The 19822-nt window shown below is 32.8% G+C and overlaps 1 protein-coding gene across 1 annotated transcript in view; it reads left to right on the top strand.

The window, feature by feature from the left end:
* Window positions 1-19822, top strand: part of LOC105623739 (microtubule-associated protein Jupiter) — a 35209-nt gene that overhangs the window by 708 nt on the left and 14679 nt on the right.

The raw sequence follows: 19822 nt of genomic DNA, 5'->3' as shown, positions 1-19822 counted from the left end.
GAGAGAGAGAGAGGGAGAGGGGGCTGGGGCAGCGGGAGCGTATCGCATTGCGGACTTCCCATGGGCGACATTTCCGGTTGAACTGCGCATTGAATTACTCTTATTTTGCCTTTTTTATAATATTAATAATACTTGTTTCACGTCGTGGTTAATGTTCCCGTTTATATTCGCAAACGAGAGGAGTGCCGAGTGAACCAATCAATAGCTTGTCGTATTTGACTGGGGTAGGTGCACCCAACATATGACCTGTTAGACTTGACAGGGCGCGTGTAAAGTGTAGTTTCAAAATTTTAATTGTTTTCTATTAATTATAGAGAGATATGAACTATAGACTTGATATTTCCGTGCATTTTATTATTTATTTATTATTTCTTTATAAGGGTTGAAAGTTCTCCAAAGTGCGCGGGCGGGTACTGAAATAGTAGTAAAGATTTCTTAACGTGCATCGCGTTTCCTCTCTCCTATCTCTGTAGATTGCGTAAGATTTAGATGGATGATGTTGCGAATTGTACGATGTAGGTGTTGCTTCCGAGCGCAAGACGAGGGGCAGTTTACGGACGGGCGCACTTAAACCGATTATTTATAATCTCGGAAGTGCGAGGATAGCGGAATGTGTGGTTGTTCCGTCTATCGTGACAGGTCTGATCGATTTACATCCAGCCGGCCATCTCCAGCAATGCGAGCGAGATGCTGCGCCCCATTAACTATATGCATATTCGTTGACATTACGCAAGTAGTAAGACTAGTAAGACGTCTTAGACAAGATGAATCATGAACAGCTTAAGTAGAATCGAATCGATTATGAAGGTAGTCCCTGTAGTCTTCTCGAACCGTCATTTGTGGAGCAAAAGAAATATCCAATGTTAATTAAGTATTAATTTAAAAAAACCCGGATGTCTCGATCATTTGATTGCAACAAGTCCATTTAATTTGTTAATTAATAATCAACTTTACACCTTGGTATTTCTTGGTATTCCTTGTAACGCGATAAACGTTTAACAGGATACCTTTCGCAGGAAATGTCACTTCCTTCGAAGGATGCTGATATCAAAATGAATACGATGCGGTTGTAAATATATATAGTAATAAAAAAAAATGAGATACCGTTTCCAGATTTTTTATTCTTTGAATTTTTATTGATCAAAGAATAAGCAAGAGTTTTTTTTAAGTGTTCTTACGTTTATTCATATTTTAAATTGTTTATTTTCTCAATGTGTAGTTTCAATGACCCAGTAAAAAAAAACTGAATTTTCTAGAAATTGTAATATTTTTTAAATTTATTATCTCTTCGACGGTTATTAAAGCAACAAGATGATGTTTACGCTATCATTAGTTACAAAAATCTATCGAGAAAAGCTAACAAAGAGGGATCAATAGTAAGCGAGATTTAGAAAGCGTGACTGCTCCGTGCCTTATCAAGCTTGTTGTATAAACGCGAAAAGGATAGCAATCTTACGCTTTTTTTCTCGGTCTTTTTTTATCAACTATCCATGCGAAAATTAATTAATCGATCGAGCGTATTTCTTCTCACTAAGAAATTAATATTTCATGTGATTTAAAAAATGTAATTTTAATTGTTTTTACGAAGTAGAAATAACAATCTTTGCTTTTTGCTCGAAAATCACAAAATTTTAAGATGCGATAATACATTGTAATTAAAACGTTACAGTTAGTAAATGTCTTCTTTGCGATGTTTTGCTGCTTTCTATGGGCGACGAGATGTTCGTGGCTGAATCTAATATCTCAGTTATGATAAATTACACGTTATTTCGATATATCTACGCGCGGACAAGTTAATCCGCACCGACGTGACGCATAATTGACTATAGATTCCACGGTACTAATTGACGACAGCAGCTCCCCGTGGATGTTGATCCTGCGGCTGCAACTATAAGTTGGTTTGAAGGAGAATCCTTGCGAACGTAGAGAACGTGCCGGCCAAAAGATGCAATTGAGCTTCGTTAGAATTGTCTCGCGTAATTGACGTGTTATCCTGCACACGAGCGAAGATAATTATGTAGATATCACAACACTTAATTACTGATGTCCGTTATGATTTTCTTCCTCATGCTTGCTGAATGAGCATTCTCTTTCTTTTAAAATATTCTTATAGAAGTTTCCGTCTACGTTCGCGTATTAATCCTACAAAGGTAATCGCCGCTTTGTATTCGTTCCGCGACGAAAAACTACGAGTGTGTCGCGGAATTCACGACTCGCGAGCCAGGTTAATAGCGATTTCGTGCCTGGTGTTGATTAATTGCGGCTCTCTGATAGGCAGACAAGATTAGACGAGACTTTATACGGGTTAATGGCTTGGTGTATTCTGAATGGGAATTCCGTGGTATCGCACTGCCATTCAAACATATTCTCTATTTCATACAAAACACGTAATGTACATTTAGATCGAGGTAACTAATGACAGAATCGAAAATTAAATAATTAACAAATTAAGCTTTAGATTATGGAAAAATAAATTATAAGTTACACATGTATGTAATTTTCAAAAAAATATTATCTATATTTTAATATTTATTATTCCACTAAAACAAGTTTCGTTGGCTCAATTGGAAATATGATAGATTCATAGTAATATTGTAACTATTATATCTCTGTTCAAAAACGAATGAATCAGAATTCTTGTTTATTATAGCGTTACCGAATGAGTATAATTAATTTCTTCCTATTAAATTTACCAGAATTTCTCGTTGCTCAAATTTTTATTTTAATGAACTGTACTTGCAATATAACTATACAGAAATCCAAATTAACTATTACAATAATCTTCAAAATGTTACAACGTTTCCTAAAATTATATTAGTGAAGAAGAGAAGACATTTTCTCATCAGCTATTATGCTACATAATTTCGTTCCACTTCTTAGATCTTCTTAACCTCTTTTTGATTTTTATAATCTATTCAGGTAGATTATAATACTACGACTTATTGTTAATTGATTCGACTAATCCAGTGATCGTTCCACTTCATTATAAGATATTACAAGACATGCACAAAACAATTTAAACAATACATGTTCGTCTTCGTCTTTGCCTCGTGCTGACTTGCACAATAATAGAATGCTATAAATCTCTAAGGTCTTCTCTAAGGTTTTCTGTGACTGAACTAGTATACACTTTTGGAACTTAAAGTGAGATAGGTATATGTTTGACGAAAACGAGAAAGAGAATTCTAGTGCAATCTAACGCAGGAACAGAAAACAGACATATGGAATGTTCAGGTTAATCAGAATTCTGGTAATGTTGCGTATGTCTAGTGAGTATAACTAAAAGTTTTATAGAACAAACATGAAAGTATAAATCCTTATAGTACGATCTATCAATCGTTCTTTGCAAAATCTCAAGTTTTGTTATAGTAGTAGTCAGAAATTTTGCTTGATTTAATCAAAATGCGTGTAATTATAAAGCCTGTTCTTTTTAGCTGAACTTCTTGTACGGTTCATTTTTTTCTCTTTTTCTCCAACGTGAAGAGAAAAGGAAGAAAAATGAACTATAGAACCTAAGAACTTTAGTTAAGAAGAACAAACCTGTACGACTTGATGTAAATAAACTATTTTTCTCATTGTCAGTGTAGTTAAAATATCAAATACGAAAAAAATCATCAATGTTTTGAAAAGAAGGTATTACTGAGGATTCCGAAAGCTGCACATAAAATATCTAAGAATTCAATTTTACAAAAGGTATTTAATATCCGGAAATATTTTAATATCAGAATGCGAATGAGTAGTGAGATTTTCAAGTGCGTATTTAAATACCGATTTCTCTCAATGACAGCAAATTATGTTCTTGCGCGTGCACCTGCGTTCGAGTCAAGACTCGAACTCAAGTGAGACTCACGTTACGAGCATGCGATACTATCAGTCGCGATCGAGATGGTATCGCATGCTCTGATGGCTATCAGCCGGTCAAGAGGCTGATGAACATGGTACGTACTTCTGTTCCATCGAGATGCTCCCGTTACAATACTTTCTCTATGGAAGTTCGATACAGTGGCGGCTTTGTTCCTCGGGTGATAAACAGTAGATCCCTGGCATTCCGATCACGGAGCTTCTTTGTAACCTGTTCGCATATATAGGATACTTGAAAAATTGCTAATCGCGAGATATATTCCGTCACGTGATGTTAAATAGCACGCAATCGATTTTTAAATAGAAGATAATTTTTCATCAACCTTCTTCAGTTTGTATGCAGTTTAAATGCTTTCAAATTTCCGATAGCAAGAATTTTATCCTACTTTAGAATAATAGCGTAACTTTGATCTACTATATGTGAAATCATTAACGAGTCGTGACATAAGCCAAGAATAAAGCCGCTGTTATATCTCAGAGAGAGATTTAAATAGTCATTTTAATTATCATAAGAATTTAAGCGCAATTGCGTAAAAATTAAAAATCTCATGTCCTCGTTCTGAAAAAAGAATTATTTTGTTCCTTTATATGGGAACGGAGAGAAGAGTGATCGCATGTGACTAATGGGCGTGTGTGGTCGGAAAAAATCGTGACGACGACAGAGCATTAGTGCAATTAATCCGGTAATTCACATCGTTTAGGACGATCTAGGAACCAAACAGGGAACCAATGTCAATTTCATTGGAGAGGATGCCTTAAACGGAACGAGGTCTAATTAATGTAATTATCAATCAGTTATTAGGTTGCTTAACGCCCTCTAACCCTTCCCTAATGAGAGTAATGAGCCACGCTCACTGATTGCCATGTGGGTTGAACTTTTTGATCGTATTCTTTTATACCCATTTTCTATATCTTATCTCAGGCCTTATTTTCAAAATTATCGCGATTATTAGTCTGATTAATTCAATGACTATAGTAAATTATTTACAATGTTTCACAGTACATTTACATCAATTATAATACTAAAAAGAATTGATAAGAATCGTAGATATTCGAAGATTATTCAGAATATTTAAAAAAATTTGGAAAATATCTATTCAAAATTCTCAGAAAAAGATAGAAAATTTTATTCCAAAAGTTTTATATCAAAACTGATTCTTTGAGGATTTTTTATGTCGCTTTATAGAAATTTGGAGGGAAATATCTGGAAAATCAAAAATCTCTTTGGGAAATTTTTTTCTAAAAATTGATTAAACTTACATCTTGTTACTTATATTTAGATAGATATTAAATTGAGATATCATGAGGTATATAAATGAATTTAAGCGTGTTACAATCTCGAATTCAATAAATGGAAGATTACTATAATCGCATTAATTTGCAAGAAAATCTCGGATCAAAATGTAATCATAATGTGCGATCGCGTTAACCACATTTTAAGCAACGAGTGTTTGCCGGAGCGAAAACGACTTCTCGGACGATAACATTTAAGTTCGTCTCTGTGATCGCGTCACGGTTGCGCATATTAATTTCTTCCGCGTGTAAAACGAATATCATTCCTCACGTGCACTTCGCATGTACGCATATCTATAATAGAAAAAGTGTCGCGTTACGAACGACGGGACGACTTGCCAACCCCTATCGACGCGACGCTCTTTATCGGAGGATAGAGTTACTCACCCCCGCATTGCAGAAGGATCACATTTACCACTTTCGCGGACACGAACGGACACGAACTTTCGCTTGTTGGGGCTTCGCGAAAAAGTGAAGAAGTCTTCATGCGACGTCAGAAGCCCTAATAATGAAACGATCTCTTCCTTAACTCTACATAAATTGGCGAAATTTTTCTTCAAGTTACATTCAATATATTGTATTGAATATAACTTGAATAGTTGGTCTATTATTGTAAATCTAGATTCTAGAGACTGTTAAAATATTACATTTTTTAATCCTTCATATGTAAAAAAATTGTCTCATAAGAAGAATGTCTAGATTTGATTATTTGAGACAAATTTTTAGTTTGTAAGAACATTGTTATTATTATCCAAATTTTGTAAAAAATTTTCTTATTTTTACATTACATTACTTTGATAATTTTCGTATAGCAAAAATATTACTTTATCGCCAGACACTTATTATCGAGTCAATTAAGGCGAGCACATAAAATTATAATCATCGCGGAAAGTATTTGTAGATTACAACCATTTCATATCAGTGTGTTTAGAACTCATGAAAACCTTCTAGCGGTTCGATCCAAAGCGTAATTCGAAGATAAACATTAGCGTAAATTACGTGTCGTGCAGATAAGCGTAATGTGATCATTCGCATCGATTAAAGTCTCGGGAAACTGATGTTAAAAGTCGATAACGTAGAGAAAGGGAGAGAAGACGAGACATTGCGAATTCTAATCCCCTTTGTATCATGGTAAGTGATTTGATCATAGCTATTTGTCACGAACGACAAAGTGCCTCAAATGTCTCGACTTGCTGTTGTCGGCTGACACCGCTTGATTGTTCTATTAATGATAAACTGTCTAGTTTATTACTACAATATGGTGACGACAATAATCTTGCTTTAAAATTTCTTTACGATAAACATTTATGATACAACAAATAGATAAAATAGATTAATTAAAGTTTCGACATTTTCAGAAATTGTTTTGTAAAATTAATTTACTTGGACAATATAAATAGTTGATTTGATAAACATTGTGTTTTAAGTGTAAATGTACTTTTCGAACGTTGTTTAAAGATTAAACACTCATACTGTCTATAAACTACACTTTCGTTTTACTCGGTGTCTTTATTCAGAGCGTTGACTTTGCTTGTGCATACATTACATTTATTCTCGTGTTAGATCGACCGCGATAGGATATGCTATATAAAGTACTCGGATTGCCATCTTCGTGGACGATCACACCTGATATTACTTGGCGTATGTATATATACGCCGATCATATCATGCTTTCTAAGTTGTGCCATCATGCCATTTCTGGATAAGATATTTTCGATTATACAACCTTCACGCAGTCTCGTTATCTCGATTCATATAAAGATTGAAATATTTATACAGGATACCCTATGGAATCTTTGATATTATATATTATTTATCTATCTTTCGCTTAAAAAATACAAAATCAGCTATAAATGTGGCATGGCCACAAACGTTGTACCAAATTGCAAATGCGTTTTATTATATAAATGGATTATAAGTGCCATGTTCTGTCACATACTAATGTCTTTTAGTTACTTAATTACTACAGTTGTACAGAACTCACAGTTTTACTTGCATTTTTTGGACTTGTAACGTTTTGAAATTGTAACACATTTTTTTATAATTAGAACATAATTAAAAACTTTTATAGAGGCCGATTGCTCATATCTTTATTATAGTTTAATTTATGGTAACTTTTTATAAAATTTTTATGTAATTTTAAAAGTAAATTTTTCAGATAATAAATTTTTCTTTTTCCTAAAAAATTTTAAAAAATGGCACTTTCAATATTTTATTTTAATATATTAAATATTGATCGGCAGAGGATGTAGGGATTTTGAAGAACAAATCGAAGAGAGATTGTGCTGTGAATCATGATCGCAGATACAGATAATCCTGATAATCTTAGTTGTGTATCCTGCGGTTTCTTTTATCAGCGTAATGAAAGACGATTGAAAGACGAATTATGTCGAAGTGAATATCGCTAATTCAATTATAATGATAACTATCATTCGCTCGTTAAATTCCGAGTGTTGAGAGAGTATTGAGATAGTATTGAGAAATCTTTCATGGGAACCAAAGGGGAGGCTAGATCGATTTCTCCGGAATTGAGGATTAAAATCGTTTATCATGCTCAATAGGCAGAGGCGTAATTGGCCAATTAGTTAATTTCTCATCAAGTCGATCCGTTGCCTCGATCGACGAGCGTCCACGATTCATTAAGTAAAGTCTTCAATCCGGATCTAGACAACGTCTAGTCTTCCTTATTAAGTCCGTCGATCGTCTAAGCATTATTATCGTAACCAGCCGAATCTATTTACGTGTCTCTCAAGCGTAATCGCAGCTATTGATCATGTAATCTCTCACAGCTCCATCAGCTATATTGTGTACTTGCTTCGTAAAGGCAGAGCGTTGCCCTAATCGGGTGCTATTAGCCGAGGAAGCAATTGAACTTTCAATTAGGTTTGCGTCATTCGTAATTGTCAAGTAGCACAATTACGAATTAAACAGACTTGCCAATATTTCAATCTCAATAATTACTATTTAGTTGATAATCTGATGTCAAAAGAGTGTGAAGAATGTTGAGAATTGGACGGTTAATAATAAATTCGGGAATATTCAATGTATCTATTCTTTGTCGAAAATTGAAATAACATTTCCGTAATGAAAAACTCAGCTTCGTCTAATTAAATTTCAAGCAACTGTTTGAATACAATTTTGAAATTTTCAATAAAAAACGTGAATATTCTGAGATATTCATATATATGGAAATATTATTTATAGCGAGACATGATTGTTCGCGTTACTTTTATTATTAGACCGCTAAATAATTGAACTTGATAAAAATACTGTATTCACGTTGCTCAACAAGTATCGGAGGTAGAAAGGTATTCCACGCGAGATTGATCGTTAGATCGCTTTTAACCAGCTAACCGGCGGTTAGTATCCTTTTATGCCTCGTAGATCGTGATCCACGTAGATTCTATCGACCATAGGAATTTAGTCGCTTCCGATAAATGATGCGGATGTCGAATGCGATTGCTATCGAGGGTAATTGGGATTAATGAACTGCCGGGATAAGTGCGAATGTTCAATATATATATATATATATATATATATATACATACAGACGAACGTACTAACGTATGTTTAAGACATATGTTTAAGACCCATGGCGTTTTTATCAGGTCGATAAATTGCCGTGGCTATCAAGTTTGGCAGCTTTGCGAGCAAACGCCGAGCAGCGCGCAGTGAACGGTGAATTAGTCATGAATTTCGACCTGGCAGCGTTCCAATATTTCCTGCATTTTTTAAAACGATATGAAAGTCAATTTAACTATTCTTGCACTGACGTCAGAAGAGTTTTCTGGTAAATATATAAATCTCTTTTTTTTCTCTCTTTCAACAATTTATCTAGTACAAATATTTGTCCACGCAAAAACTTGTTTTTAGTAGTTCTTCTTATCATTTCGCGAGATAAAGTGAAATTATTACATAAAATGTGCCGCGAAACATCTTAATACTAATGAGGGAATTAATTAGTCGATTAATAAGATGCGACCAAGAAAGGAGATGAATCCTGACAACTCCTGACAACCCTTCAATTTGCATCACAATTTCTTGGCGGGGAAGAATTTGAGGAAGAACGGTGTAATCGAGGTCCATTGATATCCACGCGATGTATCCGCCACTTCACACGTGCCCGTTTACGGATAACAGCACTAATTGCCGTATTAACTCGCATTGTTCTGCAACGTGTCGTTCACGATGCAACGCGGCGACGGTTTATATAACGGTGATTCGCGTAATTTCGCAGACCGACAATCAGGCGACCGCATAATACAATCGCCAGTCTTTCACACCAGCGAATCGCTCATTTCTTCCTTCCGTCGAAGAAGGAATTGCAATCTGAAGTAAATTTTGTAGTCTTAAATTGTTATTCCCATTGAAAATAAATTGAAAAAAAAGAACGAGTTTTTATATCATTTTTAATTTATTGCTACAAAATTCTGAATTCGAAATATATTCTATACGTAATACATATATATTTAATTATTTATATTTGCTGATATTATTATTTATAGAATAATATCAGCATCGCTTTTTGTGCTTCATTTTTTTCTTGCTGATTAACAATATGCTGATAATACTGAAGGAAATAATATTTTATCTGCAACAATCCAATAATAGAACAAAAACATACAATGCTTCAGCGTTAATTTTACTCGTACTACATCACGTGCCATTAAAAACACGTGTTTTTATAAGGAACGAAGGAATAATAATACGAACGCGTAACATACGATAAGGACGCGTAATACAGCATGGCGGTGAGATTAATTAATATTCACTCGATCCGCGCGCGAATGCAAATCCCTTAAATGAATCTCATGGATATTCATCATTTGGACTTATACTTCGCCACGTTTTATGCACCATTTTTTCGTTTTGTGGCGCGATTGAAATCCGATGCGTCAGCTTCTCTCCTATTCAGCGACCCACGCGGTATACGTTATAATGCATGTGTGTATTAACGACATAATATGTGCGTATTCATAACATATTAACGATTAAATAGAATTCTTGCACTTTCTAAAATATTATTGTATATCGAATGTATTTAATGCGCACTTATTCTCCTTTTGATTGCACAGGTTAAGGAAGTCGTAAGGCAAATGCAATATATTAAGAATTACTTGAAAAAAATTACAGATTATTCTAAATTGCATTTAAAAGTAATACAAAAAAATTAGAGACACTTTTTACCATCTGGAGCAAAAATTATTTCAATAAAAAATAATATTTTTCAATTTGTTTTCATAAGCAAGAACGTGATTGTCCTCTCTCTTAATTGAATTAAAAAAGAAGTTAAAAAAACACTTTGTGTTGATTCGCAACGCATCGTGCTTGTAAAAATCAGATGCGTCTGAAATCTGAATGAAACGACGCAGCAATGCGTCGACAAGTTGATCACAAAACCGTGCAAAAAGGCAGAGGAAAGTACTACCGTGTCACGGACGCGACGACGGTGTCGTTTAAATATTCAGGGAACTCCCACGGAGCGAATAATCGCGCCGTCGTCCGCGGGTACCGCCCGCCGATTATCTCGTTGGTTACATTGTATTGCGAGAGAGAAAACGTAAGGAGTTAGTTGTCTCGAGGTCTTCGTGCATCATGCACTCGTTCTTGCTAGATACATCGAAGATCCACTTGGGAAAAAACTGATTAAATAATGTTTCCCAGCGCTTTAAACATTTCGCTGCACGGTTCTTATTTGTCAAAATTATTTAATTTAGAGCGAATGATACTTATGAAACGCTCATTAATGAGTTTCCCATAAATTCCTAAGGATTTTATTCACTCAATTAAGAATTATTTTAGTATCTGTGCATTTAAATACTATTTGAATATTAAAGAAACAATGTAAATTATATTAAGGAAACAATAGAACGTTAAAATACATTACATTCATTAAGCTCAATGTCAGAATCGAACATTTTAAGGCATTATTTACTTATATATTTGCTTATTTGAGATAGATACCATTTAAAAATCGCGGCAGTCATAGAGCGTTTGAAGATATATTTTTATTCAGGCTCTGCGGTCTTATTTATCTCTTTCCAAATTAAAGCCTGATACGATTGACGTAGAGAGTAAATAAAGTTTTAGAGCATGATAATCTACGATCCTGTCCAGTCTGAGGAAATGTTAGAAACAGGTAAGCGCATAAATGGTAAATTAGCTCAACAACACTCGGCGAGTTGCTTGTTCACGCGAGAAAAAGACAAGCTCGAAGTGCGTTGCTGCACGTTACGAACAAGTAAAAAATGTTACACTACGCACCAGTTGTAATTATAAACGAAAAAATTGATATTTTGCGCGCCGATCACATCCATTTGTCGTAATTAAGGCAGAGGACCATTGTCGGAATACACGAAATTTGTGCGGCCATATGCATCAACACAATAGGATAAAATCACTAGTTGTGGACCTCTTTAAAAAAAAATTCATTCTCTAAATCTGAATCAGTGGACAGTCACTAATTATCCAGTGGTATACCTAGCACTGATAATCAGTGAAGTTCAATTACAAAAAGAAAGAATGTTTGCATTATATAATTAAAATATTGACATTTGCACATTAATTTCAATCTTCCAATATCGTATTCATTGAATTTAAGCACTAAAACAAGATTAGTTAGATCACATAATAAAGATTAGCTAGGAATTTCATATTTAATTCTGATTACCAATGGCATACTTGGCACTGATATCAGTGATTATTTACTGAATCAGAATTAGAGAACTTTTTTTTTTTCAAAACAATATTAAATTGTCAATAAAATATTTAATAGAATGATGATTGATCATGAATGATTATGAATGATTATGAATGATTATGAATGATTTTATTCCATTTCATTACCATTTTATATATTTTAATTTGAATTAAATAAAGTAATGACAATTATTCACAAATTAAACCCCATGTACTAATTGCTCGTCAATTCACCAAATGCTTTATGCTTTTTGATGGCGTTACTACATCTCGTAAGAATAATAAAAATGATTTGCGCATGCATGTACAATATACATAACGAAATTATAATTGATGATCCACATCTAGTTCTAGGATCTAATTGTGGATCATGTAATTTTATAACACATTCAAGTTTATTTAAAATTAGTGACAGTTAAAAATCAATGATAATTAAAAAAATTAATGAAAATTAAACGTTTAGTAATAAAAAACAGTTAAATTATGAATAGTACTTTTTGCATACAAACATGTACTATTTATATTCTATTTTGATGTTTAAAACAAATCTTTTTGGGATGGCATCATTTGTAAGATTAGCAAGTTTTTAAATATTTTTGTAATACGCAATAAAAGTATTGTAACATGATTAAACAACTGCAGACATGTTTAATCTCAACTGAGCATAATGTTAATTTTTTCCATGAAATCTAATGCTATTTACTTCTTACTATAAAAACCATAGGACAATTCTTATGATATTATACTTTGAATGAATTTTTAAAAATATATACATTAGTTAACCACGCACATTTAATTATTATAATAGCATCAATAAAATGTGTAGCTCTGTCCCTAAATAAATAAATTCAATTCAATTAACACTTGAAAGAGACAAAACAAATGCTAAGGAATCTTGTAATATGTATCATTTAACAGAAAATATTATAATTACTTAAATATAAAAAGTGATTCGGAACTAATGCCTGATCCATATTTAGTACTTTTATCTGTCTAAAAAACCTTATCGACATCTTCCTTTCGAGCTTCATGTGCCAGGAACCAAATATTCGGATGTTTGACCTTTTCTAATTGTTCTTTCTGTTCAGAGCATTCTAATTCTGTTGCTCTATTTTTGCGAAAAATTATTCAGCAATATTACTCACGAAGTAGTCGAATGTGAAATAAGTAAAACGCAGTCTCTCTCAAACCGGAAAAATAGTCTGAAAATTATTATGTAAACATACTTTTCGAATACGTCTGTGCGACGCGTGTTACACGCGTATTAATCAAGAAATTATAGGACAAACGTTAATACGATTTATTTTAACTTGTTCCGAGAGAAGAATTAAGTCAGTAGTGATCAATATTATAATATTCGGCCAAGGGTAAAATGTCAGATAAAGCGCGCCGTTAACCTGGAAACGAATTATTATTACGCTATCCTAAATTCGATTTTCTTTCTTGGGACAAATGTTCGCGTGCCCGTCGATTTCGAATCGATCATCTCTCCGTTTATTCTTTCTTTTACACGAAATTATGCCGTGACAGGTCGATGTCAAGTATAAGGGACGTCGTGTCGGATGGTACGACCCTATCGCCTTGATATTTGGAAACGCTCTCCCCGTTCACCACGTACCATTCACCACGAACTCCCACGAGATTAATCAATGCTCGCCATAACTCCGAGAAACAAGATCGTTGCGCCTTTATTTTTACCTAGCGGTATTTTAAACTTCGGAATCTTATTTCACGGCAAAATTCGCGAGATATTTGCATAAAGAAAATGTTTTTCCTATTTTTTCTCATTTCTTATGTAGTCCAAAAGTATCTTTTAAAACCTCGGATATGGATAATTTTTTCGAGACTCGATACCCAGATACTGAATTGTATCGATAATTATTGAAGATTTACGATTAAACATTAATATATTACAGTCGTTACAATTGTTTCTCATCTCATCATTTTAATTTTTCACTGTCCATCCTAAAGGATGCCACGAAATAGAGATTCATGAACAGCCAAGTTGTACGGTTTTTACGTGTTTTATCTAATAATTACGAGCATCAGATGGGTTGAGTCTGTCCCTTAATCGCTGACTTACCGTAAGATAGTGAAAAACTACAATCAGCCATGTGAATATGTAATTGATGAGAACAAAACCACAAGTTTTCACAAAAGCCATCGCTGTCTCGCAGAAGCGTCAATTCCGCTCATTGTGGTTATGCTGGGCAAAGTGGATAATGGTGGTACTGCGACCTTATTTCCTAGGCTGTGTCGATTATAACCGATGCGGATATACCTCGCGAGGATATACGTTGCAAATATATGTCGATTTCGATGTACTCGCGTTGTCGGTCAGACACCGTGAATGTTATAATCTGCGTTACATCGCACCTTGATGATAGGCCTCGACATTATTTATCTTCGAGGCCCCGATGGTAGCCCCGTCGATCCTGTCATTCAATTGTTTGATAATCTAATAGAAAAGCCAGCGGTTAACGTCCCCTCCTCCCCCCCCTCCCTCTCTCTCTCTCTTTCTCTCTTTCTGTTCTACGTGAGAAAAATGATCTACAAGCGTGATACCGTAAACCTATTTTCAGAAATTGCACCTCGTAAAAAACGCACGAGGCGCATAGCGGAATATTGTCCATAACCATGTTCCTCCTTCTCACTTCTCCTCATCCATAACTCGATGCATATGGCGTCTTCCCCGGGATGCAGTTGATGCAACGGCAAATCACCGTCTCGGATTAGTTGCGTTTCTACGATGAGACGCGAATCATCCATTTTAATTGATTGTGCTCGAAACCTTCGGTGAACTTGAAAACGTACGGAGCAGTTTAGAATTATCACCTGATCGTTTGATCTCTTATAAGTGAACGGGCACACGCAAGCAATAGGAAGATAAATTTAGCAAAATTCCGAAGGAATTAATTTAAAAAATTGGGGTACATACCACTACATTCCTTATTTTAAAATTTAAATAATAAAACTAAAAAAATTAAGTAAGTTCCTTGAAAGAAAAAAATTAGTTGCGAATTAGACGGTAAAAAATGGCATAACATTTTTAATTGGCTGCAGCAGCCAATTTTTGGTTATCGAAAAATGTTATGCCACATTTTTTCTTTTAGCCAATCTTTTCTTTCATTGTAATAAAATAATGTAATACAATAATGTCAATAAAATAAAATGCTTCCAAACGGTTTGATTTTGTATAAATTTTTAATGTTTTTACATGCAGATATCGTTATCAAGCTCATTGTTTATTTTACTAGAATTTAATAAACAGCTAATAACAAGATGTAGACATGAAAGTATGTCAACCATATTAACTTTCATATATTATTACTTTTAATGATTCTTATTGCGATATTCGTGATATTTATAATTAATTTATGTGATCATTAAGTTGATTTATATATTTATTCATCATACTGAAGAGGATCCAAATTAGGATCGAAACGTTTCATGTCTCTTTTAATAAAGAATTTATAATTACACACTCACAATCTATGTCTTGATTCTTAAAGGCTACTTTTTAATTTTTTTATTTATCCATTAACCTATATTTTTTTAATGTATAATTAAAATTACGTTTTTAATTGTATTTTGAAGTCAGGGAGCGATATATAATTATATAACGACGGACGGGGAGGAAAAATATTAAAACGTTTACTCGTACTTGCGTAAGTGAGATGCGGTAAACGATTCCGTTCTTGCATGACTTTGATCTTATGGATGCAACGTCATTACATCTCTTATTTTCATTATACCTCTAATTTTAAATAGAAACTTGTCGACAATTCAGTCTCGCACCAGCCTTTCGACACGCGTTTTCTTCGTTACGTTCTTTAAATTATCGTGTAAAATCCAGGAAGTAGCTGCTCACGTTACTTCATAAAAATCTATCCGTTCCTCTCATCTTTTCGGAGAGTAAATCGCTGCGCTCACGCTACGTTGTATCGTGTTTAACAGCCATAAACACGTAATGTCTCATAATGAAAAGAGAAAGAAAAAAAAGTAAACCACCATCAGTTCTGGGATGCGGCTCATCGTCGAGACCCGATCATTCGTGGCGCCCTAACGGCGCGTTTCTGGACGCGAAACAGGTTGATGGTCCAATTAATGCGAGTACTCGCGTTAATAGATTAAACGTGCAGAGGCGTTATACACACGTCATGCCAGCATATTTCCCGGCGCACCCATCCTGTCCCTTCCAGGATTATCCTCTTCTTATGGATCCGATTGATTATCCTTGTTACTCGCGCTCGCGTCTCGTCTCGCAGCTACCTTTCGCGTAGAACGTGGGCACCGCACTCGACAAGTATTGACACGACACAGCGCCGAGATACAATGGAACACGAGGCGTGAGAGACAGGAAATTAAAAACGTGAAAATAACTACATTAACTATCAAAATTGCAACAAGGAAGAGCACGTCTTGAATCGATATTACTAGGATAGATAGATGGTATATAGATTATTATGGTATATTTCTAATAAAAATACTAAGCTGTACTTTTAAACCCTATAAATGCATGGACCGATAATTTTACATCTTTTATGATAAATATAATCTATTATATATATAAGTATCATTTTGATAGCTTGTATCTTGATGTTGCAATCGCTATAATAATAGTATAATAATTAAAGGAACTTTTATTAATTTATAGTCTTTTATTATCTTATGCTGTAAGTAGGATTGCCAAATCTAATATCAAGGACACGTCATCATTTCCAGGACATATTCACTAAAGAAAATAATCTGGTTGAATTAAATAGTAATTCTAGTTTAAAATGAACAAATCATTTTCTAAATTCTGAAGAAGATATTTTAAACTACTAAAATTCTAATTGAGATGACTAGAGTTCTAATGTCTAATTATTCTGGTAAAAAAAAGTTCTCTCTGATTTTTTGGATTTTTTATTCTGATAAAAATAAGAATTCTAGTAGATTTTATCAGAAATATTGTATCAACTAGAATTCCGATTATCTCAAGTATTTGAGTTAAATTTTCAGTTAGTATTATTCTCACGTAAACCATAAGCCATGAATTAACAATTTAATTTAAACATTTTGACCGGTATTCGTAGTTAGATCTTATATTTAAGATCGTATTAAGTACAGTCTTAAGAAGTCACGAACCAATTAGAAGGCCATATTAATGTCTTAAGATATTACTTAAGACAGTCTTGAAATAAAAACAAACTATGATACCATCCTTTGACTATGAATATCGCCTTTGACATATTCCGGAAATGTTGGTATTACATTTGGTAACTCTATTTGTAAGTTAGACCCGATAATACTTGTACTGTTTTAGCAATCTATCATGCAATTTTTCAAACATTTGAATCGCGCGACGAATGATTAGCGAACTATTTTTTTCGCAAATTTTTCTATACAGTATATAAATTTTTTTTATTTATATCAGAATTTGCAAAAAATCCTAGCCTTTTTTAACAGAGTTAAAAAAAAAATCTAGTCAAATAGGTTTTTATTTTATTAGTTTTTCTCGAGTTTTATACATTTGCATTTTTTATTTAATTTTTCTATTTTTTATTTATTTTTTGACAAAAAATTATTCCATTACGTAAGGTGTTAAAATATTTATTACTTACTGTAGATTTTTTTGTAAATTTGCTCAAAAAATGAAATTTTTAACTATGATTAATATTTGAAGAAGGATATAAATTAAAACAAAAATAAATTAAACAATTTTTTTAATTTTCTAAAAAAATCTAAAAAAAAAAGATTTTATATCGTATGAAGTCTCAAAATATTTATCATTTATTGTAAAGTTTTTTGAAAATTTTTTCAAGGAAATGATGTTTTTGAGAAATAAAAATATAAGAAATTAGTATAATTTAATAAATAGTTGAAAGAAAACTCGCACAAATAAATTTTAATAATTTCATGGAAGTTATATTAATTTATATTAAATATTTTTTTTCATTTATAGTATATTTTATGTACTGATATTAGTGTAATATAATAATATTAGTATAATATTTTACTATTACACAATTTATAATATTTTAGTATTATTTAATATTTAATATTAAATTATTATTTACATATATTATTAAATTTTAATTTTTGTAGATGAATTTTTAAGTTAGTTTTTTTTTAATGAATGAGCAATTTCATTTACACGACAATTCATTTTCAGCGACAAAAAATTCTGTAAGAATCATCAATCTAAGAAGATCTTTGTCTCGTTCGTGGTGTAGAAAAAAAAGTTTAAATGCGCCGTATATAATTAGTAAATAATAAACAATATAATTAGTAAATAAAACTGACGAAAGGATGAATAACGTTGTAAAACCTTGAGCGATTGAAAAGAAATGAAATAAGAGATTGCAAATTAATGTTCAATAATCTGCGTGTTCGATAAAGATATATCCTGCATTAGTGATGCTGCAATAAACTAACAGAAGATTTCGCAAAATCTAGCTGCGCATGGCTCCCCGACATTTCTATTAATTTCTCTCTGATATGCAATCAAGCGAGATGTAATAACGCGGAAACGTCCATTCATCATCATGATAGTGCAACGCGCAAGATGCAACGCCGCGCAATGAAGGCCGCGCGTCATTAATTAAACTGGAACGTCGTTTCCTTGATCGCGAATTAATGATTTCTTACTATCATTTGTTAATTCGAAATGAGTGCAACGCACAATTATTTATTCTGCAGTATCATTTCGCAAATTTGCTCACTTCATCGAAAATGTTTTTTATGTGCGTGCATGTATGTGTGTTCACGCATGTAACATACATTAAGAATGTCCGAAACAATTTTATATATAAATTTTATATATAAATTGATGTAGATCTTAATTTTTAAAAACGGTCCATATATATTTTTTAAATATAAATTTAAACTAAATTTGTAAAGTAATTCAATATTTAATTGAATTGATACTTTATTTTATTAAGTCATTCTTCTGTTGGTAAAGTATTTCATTTAAGAATTCGATTTGTCATCAAAGGGGTATCTTGAGCCAATACTGAATGTCATGTACAGAATTAATATATTATACTACAGTCATCATAAATCAATTGCTGCGAAAATGATTAATAGTTAAGTTTATCATACCACATTAATAAATTAAATAAGTTTATGATATAGGAACTGGAAAAGATATCTAAATGCGATATAGCGACAAGATTGATTGTTTTAAGTGTAATGCAATATGTGTAGGACAGACTAAGAGGCAGTTAAAAACGAGTGTCAATGAACACAAAGGAATATTAATAAAAAACAGTGATTATACCTCAATTATTTAAGAGTATAGAATGGTCGCAAAACATGAATTTGATTGGAAGAATGTTACGATTTTGGATGATAATGAACCTTCATATCTTAAAAGAATGGTGTCTAAGAAATAATCCAAATGGGAAAAAAAGGCTATTTGTATCAATAAGCAAAGTAATGTATCTCCTCATTTTGGATTCTGAATCTTCTTTCTTTCACTTGAATATTATTGTTCTCTACTGTATAGACATTCTGTGGATAGTTGAAATTATATTGTATTTGATATTTATTGTTGTATTGGCTTTCGAGGAGGAAGATTATAAGAATTTATAATTTTTAACTGTTTGAGACGGTTCGCTATAAATTAAATATTGTGTGAATATATTGGATTTGAAGATGCAGATATAATGCATCAAATCAAGCATGCATGAAATATTTTGAATTACGCTTTCTTACAATACGTTTTGGACACATAGTTTGTAAATGTTGTCAGACAGTACTTATATATTTTTGGATCTATGCATTCCTCGCATTCATCTATATATTCTACATAATAATATTGAAAATGATTTAATGTAATCAATTTTTGATTGTAACATTCTTATGAATATTTAGAGAGTTTTGAAGAGGATATTCATTTCTTATGCACATCAATGATTTTTTGTTACGACAGCGATGAGATATTATATATATATATATATATATATATATATATATATATATT

This window comes from Atta cephalotes (genome assembly GCF_000143395.1).
Source record: "Atta cephalotes unplaced genomic scaffold scaffold00063, whole genome shotgun sequence".
Lineage (NCBI taxonomy): Eukaryota > Metazoa > Arthropoda > Insecta > Hymenoptera > Formicidae > Atta > Atta cephalotes.
This window is presented reverse-complemented; position numbering and strand designations above follow the sequence as displayed.